Source organism: Pinus tabuliformis, chromosome 3_1 (assembly GCF_031772625.1).
Source record: "Pinus tabuliformis cultivar Carrire ecotype Pingquan chromosome 3_1, CPIR1, whole genome shotgun sequence".
Taxonomy (NCBI): Eukaryota; Viridiplantae; Streptophyta; class Pinopsida; order Pinales; family Pinaceae; genus Pinus; species Pinus tabuliformis.
Genome location: NC_142301.1, coordinates 518,731,037 through 518,758,145, shown reverse-complemented (window position 1 = coordinate 518,758,145; position 27,109 = coordinate 518,731,037). Strand labels below are relative to the sequence as shown.

General features: G+C 37.7%; 1 protein-coding gene across 1 annotated transcript in view; it reads right to left on the bottom strand.

Moving 5' to 3' along the window:
* LOC149188096 (glutathione S-transferase L3-like) overlaps positions 1–27,109 on the bottom strand; it is a 193,664-nt gene that overhangs the window by 153,746 nt on the left and 12,809 nt on the right. The gene's annotated exons all lie outside the window — the stretch shown is intronic.

Sequence of the window (27,109 nt, the reverse complement as noted above, 5' to 3'; positions counted from 1 at the left end):
TGAAGATGCACACAACATCTTGGCCATTAACCAATTATCTCTTCACCTTTCCGAAAATGTGAAGAATTCATCTAAGGACGTAGAGATGGATACACTAGGGGAAGATTGGGATGACTCTGAGGAAGCCACAAATATAGAAGATCATCAAGAAATTGAAGGATACATGGAAGAATTTTGGACTACATAGTGGGGAATTGACTACGTTAGCAAAGAAGATGAAGCCCCTAATCCATGTTGAAGAACATGATAAAGGTTGTTCTTTAGCACAAGAATTGATATGGGATGACGTACTTTCTAAATATCTTGAAAGTGGGGACCCCATTGATTCCCTAGAGGTTGACATTTTTGACTTCTTGCATATAAATGAGGGGAAGTGGGATGGAAGTAGCCATCATTTTGAGGATGATCCAATTTATGAAAACGATGATGAAAATGGATCTGTGGGAAGTTAAGTTGAGGTTGGCTCTACCTTTATCAAGGACGTTATTATTAATTATGTATCTATTGAATACCTTGAAAAAGGTTCCACCATTGACAGCTTGAACATTAACATTGATGATTATTTGAAAATTGAAGAAGGAAAGTGGAAGATCAGTGGCCACCATTTTGAAAAGGACCCCATCTATGATACTGACGATGATACTAATAGAGTCCTCACCTTGTCGTGCCTTCCTTATGATCATTGGGATGTAATTGAGTCATTATTAGATCCTCCTATTGTTCCCCTTTGCGTGAGAAATGAAGATGATAAACCTAATTTTTTACCTCCTTTTGAATGTGATCCTTGTAGTGAAAAATATGCTTGTTGGGACCCTATGTGTTAGCCACCCCCTCACTTTCCCCCTTGTGCCCTGAAATCCACCACGAGACATGACACCACTAAGGAGGCTCTTGAAAGGGAATTCATGAGCTTGATCATTGGGTCCTCCATCCTTTGTTTACAAGAAAGAATTCAACAATGCAAATTAAATTCATTCCCTTCATCTATGACATTCTTCCATGATGTATGGATTTCTTATTTTCTCACCTCCCATCCTCATCCTACATAAGCTTATTGTCATGATTGCTCTTGGATTTATCTCATGATCGATCATAAGGATAAGAGGATGATATTGATCTTATAATATGTTGGTTACAAAGGTTGTATGATTATACTTAGCTCTTGTATAATATGTTAGCATGTATGGTAGAGTAGGATGCATTGCATGTTGATTTTTCATAGCTAGTATCATCGTATCATATTGTCATACTAGAATAGGTGCATTTAGTTTATTTTTGCATATTAGATTATATTTTATTTTATATCAGATTTATTATTTTAATGAAAACATGGGAGATAAAAGTACTCCTAGCACACATGCTTCCAACATTGTTTGTGATGTGTAGGATACAAGTGTGTGGTCCCAGAGGATTGTTGATGTTCTCATGACATTGCTATTTGAGTACATTGACCGTGCACTCCAAAGAGATCTCATGTCCCAATTGGAGCTAGATGTTACCCACCAAAATTGGATGACCCCAGAGGAGAAAAAATATCATAAATATCTCTTCAGATGGAAGCTAGCAACCCCTAACAACCACTAGTGTAGCTGATACATTGTGCCATTTGATCTTTGCTCCCTGTATTAGCCATATGTCCCCTCGCCCATCTACCGAGAGTGTATGTTTAAAGGTGGACATTCCAAACAAAAAGGTATGTTTTTCATTGTGCAATCAGGTGCTTATGCTTGAATTTACTTGGGCATCTTGGGCATGGATTATTAGGTAACATGCAATAAGGAAGTGTTTTGACCTTAGTTTTGTTCCCTCACCTTAAATGGGGGGTTAATCCTCAATCCTAGTCTCATGGTATCTCCCCTATTGGCCTATGGCTTTAGGAAGGGCACTAATTGGGAAACCTTGATTTTGGTAATGTGGTCCCATTTTCCCATTCCACATTTTTCACTCCCCTCCACACATTACAAGCCCTATTTCATCATTTTCCTTCTCTAGGTCCACATGATCACTAGGTACATAAGGCATTGGTACACTCCCTCCACTTGTCCACATGTCTGGGTTGGGCCTATAAATGTTGCCCTGTAGGTTGATGCAACTGAAAGAACGTTAAAAACATATCATGGCCACAAGCAAGAAACAAAACAAAAGAATATTATAAAATACAATAGATGGTCAAGACATTAAAATAACATGTGGGAAAAATCCAAACATGAGCTCTACCCCTTATCACTATGGTCATCATGACATTTCCTAGGGCCCATGAGTGCCCCCACATCATTAAGGAACCCATGCATGTCCCAAACCCTAGAGAGCGATAAATTTCCCCACCGTAAGGGAGTAATAACTACTACATCAAACACAACATGCTCTCATCTCCTATAGTCCCAAGCAATAATACAAAGAAAATTCAAGAAAATTCAAAAAGCTAATGAAGGAGGGTGGAAAATAAAAGGTCGAGGTAACTCATGTATCCACGATTTCTCCCTCTTACATCTATTCACCCAAACATGTGGATATCTCTCATCATTACCATCTTTGAACACATAGAATTTGGGTTTGAGACCCTTATGTGCCCATCCATCTCATTATAATTCATATGACCCCTATTAATTGAAGAAAGTACCTTGGGCCTGTCTTTACAATTAGGGGATGGGAACTCCTAATAAGATTTTTTATTAGCCACTCCTACCTAGGTCTTTCCAATTAGGGGATGGGAACTCCTAATAAGATTTTTTATTAGCCACTCCTACCTAGGGAGGTAAAACTATTACAATAAAGCCCCAAATTTTGAAGGGGAGCCGACTATGAAGTCTCAATGTGCCCTTGATTAACAAGCTTGGTTCACTTAGATGCACTGACAAATTATTTTACCTGATGGTGAGGAAGCACATTCGATCTTATATGTAATTGGAAGGTGGTTTCATCATGGGTTGGGAAACTTAATTAGGGATCAAGTCCACCAAAGGATCATATTGACACTCTCAGGGGAAGCATTGAGAGCCATGATACCCCATCATGTGTTAGAGCATCATTTCATTCTAGGGGCACCTTCAACATCCTTAGCAGTATTCTCATTGCCCCGTAATATTCACGAGATGATGCATTTGGAACAGTGTGCCCAGCTTAGCTTAGCGAAATATGGCAGTTGATCTAAAACCCAAAGAAATTTTATCTCACCCTTTGAGACATGGGAGGGCAAGCACCATCATCAAAGCCCTCAACGTTGTAGCATTACAGGCTTTTATATATCATCTAGAGACCCATAAGACCAACATTTGTGCCCCAAACCCACTTGGAGGCCCCACATGATGAATTGCATGGAGAATTAGGGGTCATCCACTAATTGGTTATTTATGGAGTCCTTTCCCTCATATTGGCACTTAGAGGACTCAACATGGCCCTACATGACCATGATGTCATTAACGCGACTAGAATTTGGATGGCTAAGTTATAATTTGAAAAATCTACTTGGTCAACTTATGACGAAGGCTTGTATTTTACACTTTTTTATAATGTTAGGGGCCCCTAGGCTAATAATTTGACTTAGTGAGACTCATATAAATAGAACTCACATACATTTGTGAGAGATCATCATCACACTTGGATTATTTCTCTTGTAAAGAACTCACACTTTTCTTTTGGAGCTATTGGAGATTTTTTTGATACATTTTGATGCATGGAAGATGATTCATTTTCTTCTTTGGAGATTCTTCTTGAATGATGGATGCATATATTGCATGTTTCTTTGTAAGTGCTTCTTGTTGATAGAATTTTTCTTTGAAAATTGTTTAATGTATGTAATTTCCACTCTAGAATATGCAAATTTGTGCCCTAATTATTGAATATTAATTTTGGAAAGCTTTTCTAGTAGAGTATTGCATATGTTATCCAATAAAGGGCATGTAATGAATGTTCCTAGTGAATGATATCTTTGGATTCTTCATGAAATTCCATTATTCTTTGAAGAGGGTAAATGTTTGAAGCTGGTAACTAGGGTATTGATATCAAACGTCCTCAAAAGAAATTTTGTCTTATCTTAAGTATCTCAAGACTTCATTGCCCAAAGTAATGGGCACTAGTCCAACGATTTTGGTGATCAAACTCCTCTTTCTCCATATTTTCTCCTCCTTAATTTAAATACCCTAAAGGTAGGGCATAAATCTAGGGCTTGCAATGAAATTTTAGGGAGGTGATCTTTCAGGAATCTAAGGGTCCAAACATCAAGCTCAAGGTCTAGGCTACCTATGCCCCAAGTTTGCCAGTTGGTATCTGCCTGAGTTTCATGCATAAAATTTCTTGCCTTGGGTGCTACCCCAAGAGGGAAAACCTAAGTATTTCTCTCTCACCCTAGGGACTTCTTTGAGGTTTGTATGAGCATAGTATTCATTGGAATAAATCATAAGAAACCCCTTCTCCTCCCTTGCCTTGACCTGGTGAGTACCTTGGAAGTATTTATTTCCATGTTTGTTCATAAAACCCATGTCTAGTGCAAGAATTTCCTAGGTCTCTTAAAGGGAGTGAAGAGCCTCTTAGAAGTGTTAAAACATCACAAAGAGCTTCATTGAGGGATATTACCTCATCACCTAGAGTCTTGACCTTAGAAATACCTATTATCATCATCATATCTAAAACCCTAAGTCTTGATCTTCTTCTAGGCCTTTCTTGGAGAGTGTTTAGCTTCCTTGAAGCATTGATCCATTCTTTTGTTTCTCCTTGAATGGGCTTTGTGGAATCACATTATACCTAAATCATTGATCTATTCATTCCAACTGATTCCCTTCCTACCAGGACTCCTCCCATTGGTGAAATTTTGTAAAGAGTAGGGTACTTTGACTGAGGTGACAATGGGTCATTATTCCATTATTATCACTTAGTCTAGTAGTTGTCCCTTAGGTTTTCCCTTTCTTAGGGCCCTACTAGATTATGTGGTATCAATATGTTCAGGAGACCAAAAAGTATGAAAAATGATGCTTCCAAATATACTCTTTCCACAAATTGTCTTGATGACTGTGAATTATTTCATTTGCTTACTCTTATCCCTTACTCTCTTGTTTTGTTGGACGAGGGCTTAAAATACCTAAGATTCCACTTGAAGCTAAACAACTGTAGGAAAGTTGATTAGTCTTGGTTGGTAGTGAAATTAGCAAAAAAAAAAAAAAAAGTTAAAATAATGGAGTTTTATATGGCTATGTAAAGCATGGAGGCTAATGATGATCAAATTTGTTCTCAAAACAATTTCAATTTACTAGATGTCCCTATCCTGGATCCCCAAGGGCATACTGGAAAATATTAGGAAGGTATGTCTCATATTTATATCGGAAGGGTCCAATGATCAATTTTTTATGCCATGGGTAAAATGGGAAAGGATTGTAGTTCCAAAACTGTGGGGTGACTAGGGGCTAAAAAACATCCCCATTTTTTCTAAAGCTCTTGCGACAAAGGTGCGTTGGAGACTCTTATCTGCTCAAAACCTTTGGACATTGATGATCCATCAAAAGTATAGCCATCCTTTATCCATAGAAGAATGATTCAAGCTTCCATCAAGGCCAAGGACAAATATCTCAGTCATTTAAAAGGTGGTTACAACATCTTTTCAACTTATCAAGGTTGGGATCGCTTAGAGAGTTGGAAATTGTCAAAGGATGTGAATTGGAGTTCACCCCTGGTTTGGGTACAATGCATAATTTTACCTTTCCCCAGAGCACATGGAAATATTAAACTGCATTGGCTACTTTAGGTTATCCCAGGTAGTGAACCATACAAAAACAACCATCTGGGCATAAGGATGGTTATTTTCTAGGAAATTGGACACGCCAAAGATTTTTTTTGGCCAATAGGAAAGGTATATGACAACTCTTCAAAATTATCATATTAGGTCGATGATAAGGAAAGATGAACTATTGCAGGCCTTTCCCCTTTTGGTGACTACACACCAAAGCTAGGATACTAACACCTCATTGTTGATCGACTAAATGGCATTCAAGCCCCATGGTGGAAGCCTTTGTGGAAGATAAAATGCCCGAAAAAGGTTCAACTATTTATGTGGTGCATGATAGAAAACAAAGCTCCAACCTGAGACATAATTCAAAAGTTCCAGACTGAGGTCTAAGATGGTGCAACTTATGCAAATTAGAAGAAGATATCACCAGTCATCTTTTCATTCAATACCCATTTACATAGTTTTCCTGGGTTGTTTGTAAGACCCAACTGAATTTATGGGTGAATGGAGAGGTGGAACAAATATGGAAACATGGCATATTTGGTGGAGTATAATGAGGCTCATAAGTTCAAGCCACTTCAATTGTTCATTTTCTGGGGTGTGTGGTTATCTTAGAACAAGACAATTTTCCAAGAATTTCCACCTCACTATCTCCACATCTCTCTCTATTCTTCCCTCGTTATCTCTCTCTTCTTCCACTATATCTCACCCTCTCTCTTCTCTCTCAATATCCCTCCCCTCCTCTCTCTCCTACCTCCCTGTCTCCTTCTCTTTCTCTCTTTCTCCTCCCCCCACTTTCTATCTCTCTATTTCCATTTACATATTTATTTGTCTGTTTATCTCTTCTTCCCTCCCTCTTTCATTTGATCCTATCTCTATCTCTCCCCACACTCTTTATCTCTCTATTTCCATTTCCATATTTTTGTCTTTGTCTCTCTCTCTCTCTCTCTCTCTCTCTCTCTCTCTCTCTCTCTCTCTCTCTCTTGCACACACACACACAATCTATCTCTCTCTCTCTAATACACACACACACACAATATCTCTCCCTCTCTCCACCATCACTCTTTCTCTCTCTTCCTCTCACTCCATCTCTCTTCTTCCCTCTCCTCCTCCCCTTTCTCCCTCATGCTAATTCTATCTCCCTCTCTATGTCCCCCCTCCATCTCCATCTTTATCTCACTCCCTCTCCCTAATTATCATAATATCTCTATCCCCCTCTCCCCAATGATATACTCTCTCTTTATATCTTCACCTTTACCTCTCTCTCCCTCCTCTAGCTCTATCTCTTTGTCTGTCCCTATCTTCTTTATTTTCTCTCCATTTCACCACCCCATTCTCTCTCTCTCTCCCCTTCTCTCTCTCATCTCTTCCTTACTCCTCACTTCTCTCTCTCATATCTACCTCACTCCTCCTCCTTCTCTCTCTCTCTTTCTCTCTCTCTCTTCCCCATCCTATCTCTTAGTATTCCTCTCTCTTCCCCATCCACCCTCTCCATCCCTCAATCTCTCCATTTCTCTCACTCTCTATCTATACCTCTCTCTCTCCTCTCTTGATCTCCCTCCCCTCTTCCTCCCTCTTTTCCCTTCGTGTCTCCTTCCCTCTCTCTCTCTATTTCCATTTAAATATTTTTTTGTGTCTCTCTATTTATGTATTCCTCCCTCTCTCATTCTCTTTCTCTCTCCCCCTCACTCCCTGACTATATATCTCCCTTTGTCCCCCCATTTACCCCTCACATCACTTCTCTCCCTCTCTCTCTCCCCTTAATATTTGTATCGATCTCCCTCCCTCTCTCTCCCTCTCCCTCACTCCCTATATATATATATTCCTCCATGTCTTCTCATTTGTCTCTTTGTCTCACCACCCCCTCTCTCTCTCTCCAAATCTACCAGTCTCTCTCTCCCTCCCTCTTGTGCTCACTACATGAATCTCCCACCCCTTCTTTCTCCCTCAACACATTCTCTCTCTCTCTCTCTCTCTCTCTCTCTCTCTCTCCATTCCTCTATCCCTTAGCCCCACTTCTCCCACTCTCTCTCTCATCCATCCCCCCTCTCTCTCATTCTCTCCTCCCTCCCTCTCCTATCTTTTCCTGGTTCCCTTACTATCCCTCATCACTCTCTCTCCCCCCTCTCTATCTTTCTATATTATTCCCTCTCTCTCACTCTCTATCTCTCTTTCTTATTCCATCTATATCTATCTATCTATCTCTCTCCCCCCACATTTATCTATCTCTCTCACTCCCTCTTCCTCTCACTTTCCATTCCTCCCTCCACTCTCTTCCTCCTCCCTCCCACTTCCTCTATTTCTCTATCCTTACCTCCCTCGCTCTGTTTTTGCTTCACAACAACCACCCACCAACTGTATCTCTCTCTCTCTCCCTTTATCCTTCTCTGTCTCTCCCTCCATCCTTCTCACTCGCTCTCCTCCAACTTTGTTTCTATCTCCTCCCCCCCCCTTCGCTCTCTCTCTCTCTCTCTCTCTCTCTCTCTCTCTATCTATCTATCTATCTATCTCTCTCCTCCCCCCTCTCCCTTTATCTCTCTTATCCTAGCTCTATCTCTCCCTATAGCCCTATCTTTGTCCCTCCCCCTGACTTCTTATCTGTCTTTGTGTCTAACCCCCGCCTCTCTCCATATCCACCCATATCTCTCTCCCTCCCTCTTCTACTCACTTTATGACTCTTTATCTCTCTCTCTCTCACCCCTCTTTCCCCTCACCCCCTTTTCTCCCTCGCTCACTCTCCTTCCCTCCTTTAGCCTCCCTTATCTCCCTCCCTCTCTCTCTCCCCCCTCCCTCTCCCCTCTCTCTCTAGTGCCATCTCTCTCTCTCTCTCTCTCTCTCTATAGCTCTATTTCTATCTCCTTATTTCCTTACCTATACCCCCCTCTCTCTCCATATATCTCTATTTCTCTTTCACTCCCTTTTCCTCCCTCTTCCTCTATCTCACTCCCTTTTCCTCCCTCTTCCACTCTCTCTCTCCCCATTCCCTCCTACCTCCCCCTTCCCTCCTCCCTTCCTTTCCTCTATTTCTCTATCCCTCCCTCCCTCACTCATTCCATGCTTCACAATAATCTATCTCTCTCTCTCTACCCTCTAGTGCTATCTATATATACCTCCCTTTATGCTTCTCTATCTCTCCCCCTTTATCCTTCTCTATCTATCCCTCCCTCTCTCTCTCTTCCTCACTCTCTCCTCTCAAGTTCTATTACTCTCTCCCTCCACCCCCTTCCTCTATTTTTCTATCTTGCATTCCCTCACTAAGTTTGTGCTTCACAACGATCCCCCCTCTAGCTCTCTTAAACTCCTTTTATCGTCTAGCTCCATATCTATCTCCCTCCCTTTATCCTTATTTATCTCTACCTCCATCTCTCTCTATGTTGCATTCTCTCCCCCTCTCTCACTCTCATCGCCCTTGTGTCATTTCTTTATCTCTCACTCTTCGTCTCTCTTCCCCTCCCACTCTCTCCCTCTCTCTCATTCTCTCTTCCCCCCCCCCCCCCCCCCACTCTCTCTTTCTCTCTCTCTCTCAATTCCTCCTTCACATCCCCTCCAACTTTGTCTCTCTCTTCCTCCCTATGTCAACCACAAATATCTCCCTCCTTCTCCCTTCCCCACCCTCTTTCCTTATCCCTCTCTCTTTTTGACTCTCTCTCTCTCTCTCTCTCTCTCTCTCTCTCTCTCTCTCTCTCTCTCTCTCTCCATGCCTCCATGCTTATCCCTTCTATCTCTTCCTCTCTCTTACCCTTCCCACCCCCCTAAATCCCACCTCAACCATTTCCCACCAACACATTATTCACCACCCCCCCCACCTCTCTCTATTTATCTCCCTTGGACCCTCTCTAACCCTCCCCAACCCTCTAAGCCTACCTCAACCATTTCCCATGTGTTAAAGTCAATAGTTGTAGGAATGATTATGTGGTCCCAGTAGTAGAAATGCACACATTTTTTGCATTAGGAATGCACACATGTCTTTGGTACTAAAATGGCACATGTGCACACATTTTTATTTTTTATTTTTTATTCCAAGTATGAATCCTACATGCATGGTGACTTGATTTGTTTAGATATAGGTTCAAGATCACAAACCTGGTGGTTTGGGCTGCAAATACATGAAACCATCAAATTTTGAGAAAACACATATATATCTCGATCTTTGATGTTATTTTTATATAAGCTAGACAAATCCATTGTCCATTAAACTACATACGCATATAGAGTTGATTATGCATATTCTAAGTATATAAATTTAAAATAAATAAATAGCTTTTACTAATTTTAATACATTTGTTTCTTGATATATATCAGAATATTAAAATACATCCCTCATTTATTTCAGCTATAAATTTTAGGGGCCTAGGAAAAGAAATATATGGTGCAATAGAGGACATTAAGGCCTACTATATAAAAAAATTAAAGGATAATTTGATAATGATAAGACCATTTTAGGTTGAACTACTGAAAGGTCTTGTAATTTCATGGATATAATGACTTTCATAATCTAAAAAAGATTATAAAATTAAGATTATACATTTTGGAAAAATAGTTGTACACATGAACAATATGTTTTCTACATCTCTACAAGTTTTTATAGCAAGGTTTCACTATTTAGATACTCAAAGGTTGTACTCACATAAACATATGCATTATATTTTGCATGAAAAATAGCACACTTATGTCAAGAAAACTCAAAATTCACGTAGTTAGACACAATTTCTATAAATAAAAATTATATATTGGAAAATCCAAGTCATTTTCCTACATTTCATGTTTTTACGCCATCTTTAAATTCATAGCATAAATATCTCTAGCTATCCCTCCAAGTTAACATATTTTTGTTCTTCTAGGTTTGCATTGGTATTAAAGCATCATGAGAAACCAACATTAGATTGCACCAACCCATAATTTATAAGCTTAATATTAAAATCAATATTCCCTATCCTATCATCATAAAGTAACATAAACATTATAGATGATGGAGACTCCCCAAATGAAATATCAAGACTACATCCTTGGAGAATGTAAAATATTATTACATTTAAATTGAAGGAAATATGTGGTAACAAAGAATTTTATTTTTTATTTTTTAACAAGGTCGGGTAGTTTATATATTACCAAAAGCTTTGATGGAGCAAGCTCCTATTACAAAGACTGTATCATAAAAAACCTCTAAGCCATGAGATAGGAACGCAGTCTCTTCTCCTAGGCTTGTGTTCAAGACTTCATGAGTTTTTATGTGTATTCTAGTGTACTACCTAACGAACTGACCTACTAGAAAAAGAAATTTACAAGTCATGAGCTCTCTGATAGATTTTCAGGACTTAAAGACTAAATGCTCCTGATTTGACTAGTTCTTCTTGTCAAAATTGTCCGAGTTCTTTCCCTCGTTGTTCGATGAGTTCTCTCCTTTATTGGGTTGGCTACCATGTGATTTGTGTGCTTGTTCTTCCCTTGTCTCTGCTTTCTGCTCCGAATTTTGTTGTATATCTTTAATTTTGTGTTGCCTGAGATGCTTCTTCTTTTGCTGCTGATGTCCACTTTCCTTTTGGCATAAACGGGAACTGTTGGATGTGTCAGTGGACGAGGTTGTAAGAAGATTAGCAACCAAGGTTAAATCGCAGAGGTTGGGATTAAAGGCTTTGCAGTGGGGATTAACCAGAGGCGTTGATGGAAGAGGAGGTTGGACGATCCGTCTTAACCGTCAATGGCTAAGATTGACGGTCATCAGGCGCGAACAAGTCCACAAGTTAACCGAGCAGAAGGGCAGGATTAAACGTGGAGGTGGTATATCGGGCAAGTTAAAAACCATAAGTGGTAAAAGGGAAGGGTCGCCCGATTCCATTGATTGGGTGACACGTAGCATCATAGGAGAGAGAGAAAACCGCTTTTCGGGTGGGTAATCTCCATGCTTGTTGACCGCCCGAAATCGGTGAGAGTCGTCTGATCCTATGTGTACAGATCGACGGTGTGGGTGGTTCACGCAGATTTGGATGGTCGGGCTAAACAATGACCATCGGATCGGGCTCCCGATCAATAGTCCTGATTTGATTAGAAATTGGAGAAAGGGGGGAGCAACACTACGGAAAAGGTTTTGGAGTGCGGGCCCGACGATATTAATAGATGCAAATGAAAGATTTTTTGAAGTCTGGATGAGGCGCAGGTAAATAGAAGGGTGGGGGCTTAAGATGAAGTCTGCACGCTGAGTAGAGGAAACTCTGTTGGCTATTAGATAGGACAGGGAGGATCTTGGAGACCATAGAATCACTATAATAACATGAAAAATGGGGATTTCCTCGATGGGATTGTTGCTGCAATTTTTATGAATGTACCCTCTGTTCTTATTGTGCTTTATCTCAGCCCGAAACCTGCCTTCGATGAGATAGATTGCAATGTAGTTCTTGTGACTTGGATTAGTGCCTTCATTCCTGTTGTTGCTCGTACGAGAGCCTGGAGTTTCATGCTTTTTCCTTTGCTTTCCCATGTTTTCTTGGATGTTGTTGCATTGTTATGTCCTTTGTTGATTTGTAACTGTTATTTTTTTATTTATTTCTTTTCTCATTGTGATTTTCCTTTGGATTTGGTTAGCTTTAAACATAAGGCTTTTGTTGGTTATTAAGGAACTGAGCTATGGTATTCCTCCTAGTTTTCACGAACAAGCCCTTCATTTTTTTTCACTGCTTGGTTTGCAAAGTAATCTGCCTGTTGATTGTGAATTCTCAAGACATGTCTGTAGATTACATCTCCAGATCCTTCCAAGTTCTTCCTGATTCTTCTAAAGATTCTGTTCATGTGCTCATTGCTTGGTTTTCTGTTTCTTGCCATTGCCTCTATTATTATGGCTCAGTCTCCTATTATGATGGGATTTTGGATTTTTCTTTTTTTAATTATTCTTGTTTCCATCAACAAATTGTATGCTTTTGCCTTTTTATTTGAAATTTGTCCCAAGCCCCATTCATAAGTGACATTTTCTTTCCCATCAGGATCGAGGATTATTCCTCCTGCCCCTGCCTTTCCTGGATTATTCTTTGAAGCCCCATCAAAGTATAAATAATATCTTTTCTGATTTTTCCTCCAGTTTTTCAGTTCCTCTTCACTCACTCTTATTTTCCATATACCCCCTATGCTTGTCTTCCTCTATCCTCTTTGCCCATTATTATTTATTATGGCTTTGCTTAGCCAATCTCGCTCTTCCTGTTGAAGGATTTGATAGTGTGTTGGAGCTGTTCCTTTGACATTGATTATTTCAGAAGTTAGCCCCCAAATTTTTGAAAGGGTCTTCCCTATCCTTGGAATTTGATTTTTGAAAATGCACTTGTTTCTTGTCAACCAAATTTGCCAACATAGAACCACTGGAATACATTTCCATATCCTCTGAATTGTGGATTTTTTTCTTTGTTGTGTATGGGTAGGCTTTCTCAAAGGTCTGGAGAAAATCTGGCAAGGGATTTTCGAAATTTATTCTTATTTCCAAAGGACTTATCAGCTGCCGCCAACATTCTTTGGTGAAGATACATTCTTGGAAAAGATGCTGAATATTTTCTTCAGCCTGCATGCATAATGGGCAATGTGTTGGACCTTGAAAGCCTTTTTTTCTTAAGTTTTCACTAATCAATATTCTCCCTTTTAAAAGAGTCCAGATGAACGTTTTTATCTTAGGAAAGCTTTCTGATTTCCATGCTATTTTCCAAGAATCCCACTCTTGATGATTTGGTTGATCTTGAAGGATTTTGCATCCAGTCCTAACTATATAATGTCCACCGCTTGGGTCCCAGAGGTATTCATATTCCTCATCATGGTGGATTGGCGTTGCCCCTTTTAAGAGCTGCCTGATTTTGCTCCATTGCCCTTCCAGGTCTGCCGGAATTGCTGAAATTTTCCAGTCTTGCCACTCCTTTTGGTTCCATAAAGAGATTGAGTGCAAAGTGTCAAAACCTTTACCTTACATCCACTCTTGTATGTCTTCAATTTCTGGATGGGTCTGAAGTGGTTCTTTTCCCATGATTTTGTTCTCCCAGATTGAAATTGTTTTTCCATTGCCTGGGAGTTTAGAAATGTATCTACTCATTAATGGAATTGTTTTTTAACCAGCTTCCAAACTTAAGTAAATTGTCTTATTGGGATATTTCCCTTAAGTAATCTTTCCCCGTTGCCCTCCATATACTTTGATAAAAGAGTATTTTTCCACCAGCTCTCTTTTCCTGTAATTAGTCTCCATGCTATTTTCATTCCTAGTGCTGCGTTCATGAGCCCAGGTATCCATATTGATATTCCTCCTTGTTCGTAAGGAAGGACTACTTCCTCCCACCTAACCAGGCTAAATTTTTTGTTTTCTTGCTTCCCCCTCTGCCACAAGAAACTTCTTAAGATTAACTCCATTTGTTTATGTACACTTGTTGGGGCCATGATTATTGCATACTGGTAAATAGGTAGTGCTGCAAGGAGTGCTTTGATTAGTATTACCCTTCCTGACATATTCAGCCACATCATACCCCACCTTTGTATTTTGTTTTTCATTTTTTCAATTTGTTTAGTCCATATTTCTGTCTTCATGTTCTCTTTTGAGATCGGAAGTCCCAAATAGAAGAAGTGTGTCCATTTTTCCTGTACAGGGATGTCTAAGATTTGTGAGATCCTTTGCATAGTTCTTGGGGGGGTATTCCATCCATATATCCTGCATTTTGCATTGTTTAATAGCCCACCTGATACCTATAAGAAATCATCTAGAACTTTTTTGAACCTCCTTGCTATTATTGTTGAAGCCCCTCCCAGCAGCAATGTATCATCAGCAAAAAGTGAGTGGTTTATTGTTTTAACTCCTTTTGCTATTCTAATCCCTATGATGCTTCTTTCCTTTCTTTGGTTTTCCAAAGCCCTACTTAAAGTTTCCGCCATTATAATATATAGGAAGGGAGAGAGAGGACAACCTTGCCTAAGGCCTCTTGTGCTTTGGAAGAAGTCACTGGGCCTTCCATTTATAAGGGGGGCAATCCAAGGAGTAGAAATGCATGCCTGTATGACTTCCCTTATTTCTCTTGAGAAACCAAGTTTCTAGAGGATAGCCATTAGATATGGATGGCTGACCCTGTCAAAAGCATTAGCCATATCTAGCTTGATTATGAGGCCTTTCTCTTGCCTTAGCATACTAGAGTGTACAACTTCCTGTACAATAATGACATTATCTATGATTTGCCTGTTGGGCACGAAACCTCCTTGGTTTTCAGATATGATTATTGGGAGTACTTCCTTGATTCTATTTGCAATTATTTTTGTTATTATCTTGTAAGAAGAATTGCAAAGAGAGATAGGGCAAAACCTATTGAAAGTTGAGGGGTTTTCTTCCTTTGGGATTAGAGCAAGATAGGAAGATTTTGTGTTGCCTCCTATTTTTTTTTGAATACATTCTTCACCATTCTTAAGAAATTCTTTCTGATGGTATACCATTGATATCTGTAGAATGCTATTGTGAAACCATCTGGCCCACGGACTTTGTCTGGATGCAGGCTCCATATGGCCGCCACTACCTCTTCTTCTGTGGGATCCTTGCACATTGCAACATTTTGTTCTTTTTTTATTTTTTTATTTTTTTTGTGTGCTTTAAGAAATCTTCACTCTCAACCATTTCTCCACTAGCTGATAGTAAGTTTTTAAAGTGCTGATAGGCTGCTTTTTTTAGTTCCTCTGCACCTTTGACCTCTTGGCTTTCGACTTGAATTTTTTCTATTTGGTTTCTTTCCCTTCTTATTTTCATTGTGTTGTGGAAAAAGGATGTGTTTTTGTCCCCTGCCTTGAGCCACAGACTTCTGGATTTCAGTCTTGCCTCTTCTTCTTCTTTCCTATTTTCCCTATATATTTCCCAGAAGATTTCCTTCTCTCTTAGGTAATCTTGCTTGCCTTCTTCTCTGTTTTCTTTTTCAGTTTGCATGCTTTCCATTTTCTACTGTAACTCTTTTTTCTTTTCTTTTATTTTTAATTTCATTTGCTCTTGCCCATTCCTTTAATTTGGTTCTTGCAATTTTTAATTTTGTTTCCTAGATATACTGTGGTGATCTTGTTACTCTTGGCTCCCATGCTTCCTTGACTAGTTCGTTGATTTCTGTGTTGCTATCCCAAATTGAGTTGTATCTAAACAGGAGCGGTCCCTGGTTTTCCATTTTGCCCATGACTATTGTCACCGGTTTATGGTCAGATGTTGTGGTGTGTATAATTTTTTATTTTATGGAGTTGTGCACTGCTACTATGTTTTCTTGTATCAGAATTCTATCCAGCCTCTCTTTTATGTTGCTTTTGCCCACTCTTTTATTGCTCCAAGTGTATTTCTCGTTGCTAGGTGGGATGTCTATTAAATTGTGTTGTTCCATTATTTCTTCTAGAATATCCCTGGATGGGTTAGTATGGTATGTTCCTCCAAACTTTTCTTCTATACTTCTTACCAAATTTAAATCTCCTCCTAGAATTATTTTCCCAGCTTGTATTTCTTTTAGTGCTTCTTTTATGGTGGCCCAGCATTGCTCTTTTTCCTTGTAGTGATTTGGGGCATATATATTTATAACACTATACCTCTCTTTTGTGTTGATTTGCATTAGATCCGTTTGGATCCAATGCTGGTCTTTTTTGTATTTTATTAACTCCCATGTTCCTTTTTTCCATATTGTGCAAATACCTCTAGACACTCCTGTTGCCTGTATTGCTTCCCCTTCATAATTTCTGATTTTTTTTTTTTTTTATATTTTCAGTTTCTTGATTGTTTGTTTTTGTCTCCTGAATCATAAGGATATCTGGGTTTTCTTTTGCCAGAATGTCTCTTGTGGCATTTTCTTTGACGGATGATCCCATTCCTCTGCAATTCCAGGAGACCACTATCATTATTTACTTGTTGGGTGGTGCATGGCTCCTTTCCCTCTTTGCTGACTCTTTTCGTTGTTTCCTGTACTCCTTCCTAAGAAGCTTTCCATAGGTTGCTGCGTTCCTAATGCCATTTCCTTTGCTACTGCTTCATCCCTGAGTTCTTTGTTTGTCTTTCTTCCTGCTTTTTTTTTATATTCTACATTTGGGGGTGCTTCCTTTGACTGTTTTCTGGTTAGAATTATGTCTACTGAGGGAGGGGGAGGGGTGTGAGAGTTTGATGCCAGAGGGGATGAAGGGGGGTTGGGGGTATGTTGTGGGGATCTAGATCTGGATCGTGGTCCAGGGGATGAGGGAGCTGAAGGATCCAGAGGCTCAAAAGGATTAAGGCTGGCAAGAGGATTATTATCTTCTTTGGGTGATGTGGGATGGAGATCAGAGGATGTGGGCGGTTGTGAGGAAGATAGATTTGTTTGTTTGTTGACTGTCTTCTTTCTTCTGACCTGTTCCCATTTGTTTTCCGGATCTTCACTCTTTTCATTTACATTTTCTTTTTTTTTGTACATCTATTTGCAAAATGACCTTATTCGTGACATACCTTGCATTTGAAGGGAATTTGTTCATAATCCAGTTGTTGTATGTGCATCCACTGGTCCACTTTGATTTTGATAGCTTCTGGTAGCCCTTTCCCAAGATCCACTTCTACATAGATTCTGGTGCATGCATGCATATTTTCCTTTGGCTCGCATATGTCTATATATTTCCCAACTATGTTTCCTATGGATTTGACTGAATCATCCCCCCAATAGTGGAGGGGAAGGTGTGGCAATCTAACCCAGATGGGGACGGCATTGGGAACATCCATTTCTGGGTCGAAATTTGGCGTCCATCTATTTAGATACGAACCCCTTGTATCCATAAAATAAGGTCCATTCCTGAAAATCAGATCTTGGTCCTCCTTGGTTTCAAAGTGAAAGGTGTAATATCCTCTTCCACAAAACCTGATTGAGATTTTTCCATCTATTGACAAGGTCCAATTCCTTTCTACCCATTTTTGCACAGTTTTGGGTGATGGCCATAACCCCGTAAACTGCCCCACTAATCCTCACTCCACCAGAGAATGTGTTGCTCTATGGGGAAGGGCAGGAGGAAGTGAGATTTCAGGAATGTTTTCCAATCTTTTAACAAACTTTGTGACTAATGGTCTATTCTTTGTCAGGCCCATTCCGGAGATGGGAGAGGCAAAAGCTTTTGTTGTTCCGTCATTTTCTTGCTGGTAATCTAATAGAGGCTCTCCATCCTCTGGTGTGTCCATGGTGCTCAAACCCCAGCAGCAAGGGCTGTTGAGGAGCATCTGCAAGCTTCTTGCGTCGTTCTTTGGCTAGGGTTTCGTTGCTCCTTCAACAAGCAGTCAAAGCCAGATTTTTTTTGTCACTGAAAGATACTTACATTGTTGGGGTGATAACAAAGAATTACATAGTTGGAGTGACAAGACTCAAGGAACATGGAGCTGATATTAGGAATGAAAGGTCTCGTACTTCGGCCTTGGCAAAACATTCCTCAAAAACTAAGCACCATGTCTGCTTGGAAAGCGCCTCAATTGTCGCAAGGGAAGAACATCATCATAGGTGAAAGATTAGAGAAGCTCTTGAAATTATCAAACATCCACATAATCTCAACAGAGACAATGGTATTGAAATTAGTGGAAGTTGGCTTCCCTTAATCAGAGAAATTAAGATCACCAATACATCTCAGGTATAGCAATCAGTGGGTAGAAACAACTCCCAAGACAAACAGGGAGAAAGTCCTACGCATCAAATCAACAGTGATGAGGATCCGAACTCTGCACAAAATAAACCTTTGTTTAACAACAAAGTGGATCTCCTAGACCAAACTTCTTCTCTGACTATCTTCAAAAGGACGAACACAATAGATCGCGAAGCTAAGACACCAATGTCCCAAGAACCAGAAGAGATGAAGAAGATGCAAGATAAAGGAAGTTGGAAGACCGTAGAGAAGAAAAAGAAAGCTACAACACCAATCTCGCCAAGAAAGACGAGGAGCCAGATAATTAAAAACTAAGAAAATTGTAGGTCCGATAGACCAATTTGGTCTCAGTGGACGTTAACCACCACCATCATCATCATCAGATATCCCTCTCCTATTCTAAATAGTTAGTAGTTAGTAGCATTACTATAATAATTTAAGTATGATAATAATAATAATAATTAGTATTTAATTACAACATTTACAATAATAATTATGATAATAGCTATTACTATTATCATTAACTATTATTATGAATTGTTATTATTAAGTATTAATTAAGATCTATTAATAAATCTATTAATTAGTAAACTATTAATAAAAATTAAACATTTCCTAGTAAATATTCATAATAATGATTACTATTTTAATTATTAATATTAATTATTAGGTCTTGATATTAATTATCAATTATTAATATTAATTATTTATTATTAATTTGTTGTTAATTATTAATTATTAATATTAATTAATTTTAATATATTAATTATTATTAATATTAATATATATTAAAATTTAATATTAATACAATATACTAATATTACTATTCATCCAATACTAATATATATTAAAAAATAAATATTTCACATACTAATTTATAATTAATAATATTACTTGTAATAATATATTTTATATTTTATATTCAGATACTAATATATATTAAATATTAAATGCTTATATGAAGTATCAGTATCAAAATAATTAGATTATTATCATATAACAAATTAGATTATTATCATATAACAAAGTATAATAGTTATTATTAATTATTATTTAAGATCTATTAATGAATTAATAAAAATTAAATATTTGGTAGTAAATATTTATAATAATGATTACTATCTTAATTATTAATATTAATTATTAAGATTATTATTAAGGTTTAGTGATATTAAGATTAAGGATTATAATAATAATTTTTAATATTTTAAATTAATAAATTAACTCATCAATAATTAATCAAAAATTATTCAAAAACTACAATTAATATTATTAAACAAGCCGACATTCATCTCATCATTAAATCTACTCTCCTCATAGCTATTTAAATCCCTCATTTAAGCTCTTCTACTATCAACATTCAAGAAGTCCTGATGATGGATCCCGGTTGGGATTTTAAACGTTGACGGAAAATGGTTTTTATTGTGGATTCTCAGTAACTAAGTCAAAAGATATAAACCACAGATGCCTTAAATCCAGAATAAAAGATAATATTAAAAATATTATTATATGTAAATTTAAAAAGAATTTTTGATATAATAAAGAGTTACAAAATAAAAAGGAAACTTGGATATTACAAGAAGGTGGTGAACCCAAATTTAAAATATTAAAAGTATCTTTCTCTTCTGACTAACACAAAAAATAAAATCAACATTGCTCAAAAAAAGAAAATTATCTATGTCAAAAGAGAATTTCTCAATATCATGGAGTGCAAGAACTTGTCATTTTTGTGACACTAAGATATTAAAATACCCTCCCTACACTCTAATTAAAACTAAATTATAAAATAATTGTAACAATATTGACCTTCTTTCCTCGTATGAGGTAATAAGAGAAGAGCAAGGGTGGGTGGGTGCGGGTGGGGGGTGGCATTGCCACTGCTACACCTGACCAATATGCAAGGGGACATGACAACACGCCCCCATGCAGAAGGAAGAACATAGTAATATCATGACTCCTGAAAACTTGTGCCACGCAATCGAGGACAAGGGAAATCAAAAGGTTTTGAGTGGAAAGGCAAGCATGATACAACATCGAGGGTTGTGCTAGGCATCCTCTTGTGCTGTCTCTCTGCCACGTGGGAGGGGTGGGGGACTCCCTCCTTTGTCATGGCCCAAGTTGCCTCTTGGGGGATGGGCATAAAGGGTTAAGTTATTCAAATACACAACATGGTGGTGGATATGATACAAATTGCCTCAGGACAACAACACCATTCGACATGGGGCACCCAGTTCAAATTGTTTTGAGAGTCAACAAAGCTCAAACAACTCCGAAGATTCCTTTTTGTCTTGTCAAGTTTATTGATTTTCCTTCCATTATGCCAAGGGAGAGGGGAAAACCGAGAAGGAGACCTGCATATTATGAGGGAACTCTTGCTTGCAGGACAAGGCAACATGATCTAAAGTGCGATACTACAAGTAGTTGCCTCTGCATGTGCAAGAAGAGATGACTCAGTCAGAAAGGAATGCATCCACTCAACGACCTGCTCTCTTTGACACAATAGTGAGGGAATAATGAGAAGCCTAGATCCTATACAGAGGTCAAAATTGGAGCAAATGAAGCCAATACATGCATACCATTGACCTATATTGGCAAATGAAATTCATTTTGGGAACTAATGGACAACCAGGAAGCAATAGTCCCTAAACCATATGCATGGCCATCTTAGGTATTATGACCGTCATCTAGATAGTCAATTGGCCAAAATTGAGCAACAATTTGGGATTCCTTTGGCGACGCCTTGACCTCTTGCTGACCAAGCAAGTCTAATCCTGGTAGCAAGCTCAAACTCTAATCCCCTTTCTTGACTAGATGATGACTCATGTTTTTGATCATTTTTGTGCCACTGTTTTTGTTTGTGGCTGGATATGCCAATAGCATCGTAAATGCTTGTTTCAATTTTGTTATGTCATGTTTTATATGTCTCTTATAACCCTACATAATGTCCAATTTTAATTATGGTCTAGTATCCCTGCTAAAAAATCAAAATGAACTATATAACTTTTAGTTGTAACTCACGTTTAAAAATAATAAATTTTTATTTTACAAAAAAAATTAACCTTCTTGACTTTTTAAAAAATTAAAATTATAATAATCTTTTAACTTCTTACATCATCAGAATTATAATAATCTTAAAACTCTTCTCTTACTATCTTAATATTTAAATAATATTAATTTTTTAAAATTTAATAAACCATTATAAGTGTAATAAACGCTCATCATCATAAAATAAAATTATTATATATTTAATTTATTTTACAAATTTATTAAATAATAAAAACCACAATACAAACTAGAGACAAGTTGCTCCAATTAAAAACGTCTACGAAGAAATGAGATCCATAATTATTTTAATGCTCATTTACGAGAAATGGTAATTTTTTGTCATGACGTCATTAAAAATTCGGAATGTTTGGCGGATTGCTTTCATCAGAACGCTAATATCTGTTCTTCCAAAGGAATATAATATTAGTTAAATTAAAAATTGATAAATATTTGTTGATTGTTTTGTCGTTAGAATTTATATTATTTTATTATTTATTTTCATGTAAATAAAGTAAAAGTTACGTAGAATTTATATTATTTTATTATTTATTTTCATGTAAATAACGTAAAAGTTATGTAGAATTAGGTTAGATTCATCTTAATTTGCATTTCAAGAAATGTGATCTCTCTAAAGACTTGGTAAATCTATTTTAAGAGTTTGATGCCTCTGGGCTTGGTAGATCCACAATTAAAATAGATTTAGGTTAGTTAATACATAATGAACAAAAAAACTTGAACTTTATTTGTAATTGATTTAATCAATGATGATGATGGTGATTAACGTCCACTGAGACCAAATTGGTCTATCGGACCTATAATTTTCTTAATTTTTAATTATCTGGCTTCTCGTCTTTCTTGGCAAGATTGGTGCTGTAGCTTTCTTTTTTTTCTCTACAATCTTCCAACTTCCTTTATCTTGCATCTCCTTCATCTCTTCTGGTTCTTGGGACATTGGTGTCTTAGCTTCGCGATCTATTGTGTTCGTTCTTTTGAAGATAGTCGGAGAAGAAGTTTGGTCTAGGAGATCTGCTTTGCTGTTAAATGAAGATTTATTTTGTGCGGTATTCGAATCCTCATAACTGTTGATTTGTTGGGCGGGGCTTTCTCCTTGCTTGTCTTGAGAGCTATTTCTTTCTTGCCTGATTTCTTGTGATTCAGAGTTTTCTCTAGAGTATTCTTCTTTGATGACAATGTAGTGTTCTTTTTGTGCTCCTTCCCACCATGTAGATCTGTGGTGATTTTTTCTAGCAAAATTTTTCTCGGAAGCTTTTGGGCAATTTTTGGCTAGATGCCCTGTCTCAAAGCAGGATCAACATCTGAAGAGGACACTTTCATAATCAAGTTTCTAGTTCCACGCATAGTCTTTACTTGTTAGGTTTATTTCAGTTGGGAATCTGACGCTGAAGTCCATTTCCACACAGATGCGTGCATAGGTGGCTCTGGCATATTCCTCTGTTTCTGGGCACCTGCAGTAAAATTTCCCAATTGCATTTCCGATGGCTTTTAGCGAGGAGAGATTCCAGAGATGCAAGGGTAGGCTTGGCAATCTCACCCAAATTGGTGCTGAGGTTATGACTGCTGTAGAGGGATCGAATGATGGGTTCCATGGCTTCATGAATAGGCCTGATTTTTCCCAAAACCAAGGGCCGGAATCTAGAATACATTGTTTGCTTTCAGGATTTTCAAAATCTACTATAAAGAAACCCCTAGCACAGGGGTAGATATTAATTTCATCAGAAATGACAGGCTTCCATACCTCCGAGATCCAATTGTGGAGAGCTGTCAGCCGCGGCCAAAAACCATTGAACCAGCAAATTAGGGCACTTTCAGAAAACTTCAAAGCCTCATCGAGTGAGGCCTAGACCACTTGGATAGTGGGAGCTGGAGCTTCACTAACGATATGGGCAGGAGCTTGCCCTCCAGAAGTAGATGAGCCACCAGCGATTTTCGCGAAGCTGGGAGCCATATTTTACTTGCCCTTAGAACCCAGCTGCAGAAAAATAAGGCAGAAGATTAGATCTAGATCTGGGTGCAGAGGATTAGATCTAGAACCTAGCCGCCTAGATCTAGATCTAGCCGCAAAAAATTAGATCTAAAACCCAGCTGTGAAGGGAAATGGATTCATGGCATGTGACATTACCTTCGAGAATACATTTAATTACAAGAAATAAATAAATAACTAGGTTTGTAAAAGAATAAAACGTGAAAAAAAAAATCATCATAGAATTTGGTCTATCAAGTAATTAAAGGGACAAAATTTGTTGAAGCACTTGATATGGAATTAAATAGTTAAAAATCCATACTTAGAGAAATTTGATCCCTCATTATTTGATAGATCCCAATTTAAGATAAATTTAATTTGATTTATTTTTTAAATATTATCTCATGTACATATCTAGTTAATTTATTTTATTTTATTTATTTCCATAAACATATCTCATAACGTCATTTTATAAAGTACAACAATAATAAAAAATATACACATTAATTATCTTTTTCTTTGTCGGTTAAAAAACTTTTATTATATCATCATGTAAATACATCTTGCAGTCCATATCATCTTTACCCTCTCGACTTCACTCCAACCGGATTTTTTTAGCCAGAGAAGCAATACAAAAATAAAGAAGATATTGTCATGTTTCCTATAAACTCCATAAGCAAAAAAGCCATACAATCCAAAAAACTAACAACACCAAAAAACAAGAGGCATATGTCATTTATAGAGGATTTGGTGCATAAGTAGCACCTTGGCTTGCAGGGGGTCGTGACCCAAAATTTCTTGTCTGGATGTTTTATCAAGTATATAACAAACACCATAGTGATTCAGTCTTCCACTGAACCTCCCACTAATCCACACAAGATTAGACAACACAGTGCACTGACCTCAAACATAGTTCACATGTGATTCACCTAAAACTCACAAGCATTTCACTCAAGTTTTAGATGGGGTACTGCTTAGTCTCAAGAGTTGGAATCCTCTATCTAGGTGGTTCATCAATTGTCTTTTCATAGCAAGCACCACATGGATTTGATGTCCATTTTCTAGGTGATCTATCAACTACCCAACAATAACGATAGTAACCCATAATTTCATGTCCAATGGATTTTTATTAGCTATATAACAAACACCAAAGTGATTCATTCTTCCACTAAGCCTCCCACTGATCCACACAGGTTTAGGAAACACATTCTATTGGCCTCACACATAGTTCATAGGGGATTCGCCCAAAATCACACTTAAGGCTTTAATTCATGCACATGGCTCTGTATACTAGCTCGAACACGACTTTGTCTTCTACTGCCAATGCCCAACAACTCCCACATGCTCCAACAATTAGCTAAGCACACTCAAAAGGGAGAAAAACTCTATCTAGGAGAGGACTCAAATGATCTTAATCAACAAAAGAGAGCTTGCGAACTAGGAAGTTAACCAACAAGAGTCCACACCTCTTCAACTATGGTTTAGATTTATCTCCAAAGAAGTTATGTTTTTTTAACTCTTTTAATTAAATTGATTAAAATATTCATCTTAACTCTAGATCTACCAAGCTTTGAGAGGGATCAAATTTATTTTCACTTTAAAATAGGTTTGTATCTCAAGAGTTTTGATCCCACTTGGGTTTGATAGATGCAAAATTAAGATGGATTATAATTAATTGTAAGTATAAATATAATTATTAATTTTATGTTTATTTTAGTTTTATGTATTTGACGAGCCAAAATGTTTTGTTGATAATTTTAATTTTAAGTTTAATTTTATTTTGACTTAGTCAAAATGTTAAACATTACAACATTTCTACCATACTGGGCTAGAGAGCTTCTCGGGCACAATTAAAAAAAGGTTTAGTCTAACTTATAGATGAAGTGGCCTTTTTCATGACATTTTTTCAACGAAATGACTTGCTTCTCGGACGCAATAAAAAAAAAGGCGTAGTCTAACCTATAGACAAAATGACCTTTTTCATGACATTTTTTCGACAAAATAACCTTTTTTCATGACATTTTTTCGACGAAATTTTAACCAAAATTAAAAACTTGAGTTTAAGTTGTTTTAATCTGTAGAGTTCAAATGGCCTCGGGATTTTTCAAGCTATTGCATCCATTTATGCATTCAAAAATGTGTTTTAAACAACAAAAAATCACATTCTTGCTTGAAATTGTATAATCGAATTTCAGTGAAAAAGACTATTTCATCTATAAGTTACACCACACCTAAATTATTATCATATGACCAAAATGTCATATGAAGTGAGTTACAATTTTTCAGGCATGTGGTATCAATAAGCCATAATATTGGCCCATGGCATTGTAAGAAATCCTATTATGATATAGATTAAGAATCTCCATGGTAAAGTAGCTCGAGTTGTAGGTATGATGATTTTCCATCCTATCCATCAGGGTTGAAGTCCCCGGCGACATGGCCCATCATAGTAAGGTTGGAGGGATAGGCATCCCATTGGAGTCTGGGATCCCGACTCTAGTTCCAGTGGTATTTAGATGTCTCGGTCCAAGGCTCAACTATGAGTTTATGATATATGTCATACATGTGACTTGTGGGTTGTTGCATATATCTGGGAAGGTTGCTAGTTCCCTATCAAAATTTTATCTTTCAAAGTAGAGGTAAATCTCCATAACTAAGACTCTTGTTCCATGTTTTTTTTAAGTGGATATATTTTTAATATATATTAATTATTTTATAATTAATAATAATTTAAAATAAAGTTATAATTTAATTAGTTTTTGTAATTTTTTAAATATAATGAATTAAGTATTTGATATTTATTATCGATTGATAAGTAAGTGTTTTGATATTTAGGCCGATAGGCCTTTCTTTTGAATTAGTCCACCTCTCATTTTTGTCTACACTTCTTGTTTCAGTCTGACCTCTAGGCGCAAAATTTTAGGCCCACCCTTTTGCTTTCCACTTGACATCTTTGCGCACCATTTTTACGTTGGAGTTCCACGAGGGTTTGACGGATTAGAGTGTGCATAGAAGACAAAACTATTAGGCGTTTATGCTTCTTGTTAACGCTATGTTGAATATCGAAGAATGATCATATAAATCCTCTCAGGCTCAATCATCTTGTTGCCACCTCCTCCACCTCCCTTTATGTTCAGTAGGAGCGGAGAAATGAGAGTATATTCCGGTGAATTATGCGAGGAAGACGTGTTGTCACGAAAATTTATGTGTCCACCGCCAGGCTCTAGAATCCAAGATGTCTCACCCAAAACCAGTGGCGTCGAGATCATGCAATGCCAGAGCCCAAGTTACATACGACGGGACTTCTTTGATCATCAATGGGCAACGACAGGCTGGCAACAAGGTCTCGGGGTTGTCCGTCCTTTGCATTGGTTGATGACAGGCACTCATTGGGTTGATGGAGCCTTCATAGAAACCCTACCAGCGTGGCCACGACGAGGATGATTCTAGTTGGGCTCTTTGTTAAGAGTATTTCAGCTTTGCCCGGATGTATCACCATTCTGCGCCGATGAACATGCTCCCGTGGTCGAAAAGTAACCAGAGTTCATAATCCTAGCTTACGATGAACCTTGGATTGGAAGAATTGAGGACAATGATGAGAATTACCATGGCTAAATTTTTTCAAGAATGAAAGCAGTTTCATTGGGGGTTATCATTGCACGTGACAGGTTTTTATAATTATAATTATTATTATTATTATTATTTTTAAACTTGAGGCATATTTGGCTCTTTATGAGCAATTTTAGCTCTTAAAGTGCAATGCA